This window comes from Talpa europaea (assembly GCF_964194135.1).
Source record: "Talpa europaea genome assembly, chromosome: 4".
Taxonomy (NCBI): Eukaryota; Metazoa; Chordata; class Mammalia; order Eulipotyphla; family Talpidae; genus Talpa; species Talpa europaea.
The window spans coordinates 74,003,127-74,004,699 of record NC_140070.1 but is presented as its reverse complement, the minus strand read 5'-3'; positions in this window follow the sequence as shown (position 1 = coordinate 74,004,699).

The following is a 1,573-nucleotide window of genomic DNA, read 5'->3' as shown; positions in this document are numbered from 1 at the left end:
TAGTTTTTACAATTTTGGAAAAAGTCAATTGTTTCTTTCTTATTATTTTGACTACTTTTTTTTTTTTTTCCTAAAATTCTTTATTTATTTACACAAGAGCCAGGGTACAGGCCAGATGCGCGGGAGGGTGAGAGGATTCACCAGAGGCAGAGCGGGGAACAGAACAGGCAGACTGACGAAATACATTGCTGAGGGAAGCAGTGGGTGAAACAGGAGAGGTATGCTGCGCCATGTGGGATTCTCGCCAGCCGGCAGGGATCGAACCCGCACTGCAGAGGCTGCAGACAGCTTCACAGTGCTGCACTCAACCACCTGCACCACCAGGGGAGGCCCTATTTTGACTACTTCTTGAACATCTATTTAAGTGATTTGGAAAATTTAATCTTTCTTGACCCTTTTGCTTTGTTTTCAAGTGTGAAAACAGTTTCACTATGGCTATTCATATCTCTGTGCTGCAACTGTTTAATTTCTTCAGTCTTATCTTCTAGGTTACTAATTCATATTTTTCAGTGGTACATAGTCTTCTGGGTAACCTTTCTATTAGACCTTTTATGAATTTGTCTCTAATTTTTAATTTTTTTCATGCATTTTCTGGTACAGTTTCAAAACTAGTTTTCTTCTAATATCTTGTTGTTGTTTGTTGCTTTAATTGTTCAATTGGTTCTGCCACTGACTGATTTATTATGTATCCATTACATATCAAGTGCCAGTGTAAGCAGTGTAACTGGGTCCTTCACTTGAGCCCATAAAGACAAACTCTGAAATATGAGAATGTCTTTTCAGAAAGGAGTTTATTCAAGATGACCACCAAAGGAGTCAGTAGGATTGGCACCCTAAAAGCTGGTTCCCTGAATGGCAAATGTTGGGGGTCTTGTGAGGTGGGGAGAGGGGAAGTGAGGAGATGCAGGATATGAAGGGAGTGGATGCTCTCTCATTTCCAGGTCTGAGGAGATGGTGGGAAGTAGAGGCAAAATGAGTCACAGTGTTTGGCTTTCTCAGTAGGGAGTTTCTCCTTGGGGCCATGATACAGCCACAATCACAGATCTCCCTCCCTCCCTTCCTTCTTTCCTCCCCTCCTTCCTTCCTTTGTACCTTCCTTTTTTTCTTCTTTTTTTTTTACTTGCTAATTTTAGCTTTTTCTAAGAATAAACCTTTTGAGGATTTGAGGGGGAATCTGGAATTTTTGTGAGACTCTTCCATCTTGCAGAAGTCCAAGATTGGACTGACAAGAACATCAGTCTATCCAATAGACTTAGCATTGTAATGTTCAGCACTTTTTTCAAATTATAGCCTCAGGGAATTTTCTTAATTCTTGATTTAGAATATCCAAGTATTTATATGTATCTTTTTTGTAGCATTCTTAGAACAGGATGCTTGTCGATTAAGACTTCACTTAATTCTGATTTAATAACTTTGGTAGTAGACAATCTAAAAATATTTTGTACTTAACCATCTGCTCTTACTGCATGGGTTAAACTAAAACAAAAGAAAAAAATCAAAGAGGTCTTTCATTAGAATTTGAATAGGGTAATTAAACTGAATGTGCATTTAAGTCTAATCATGTAGACAGAAA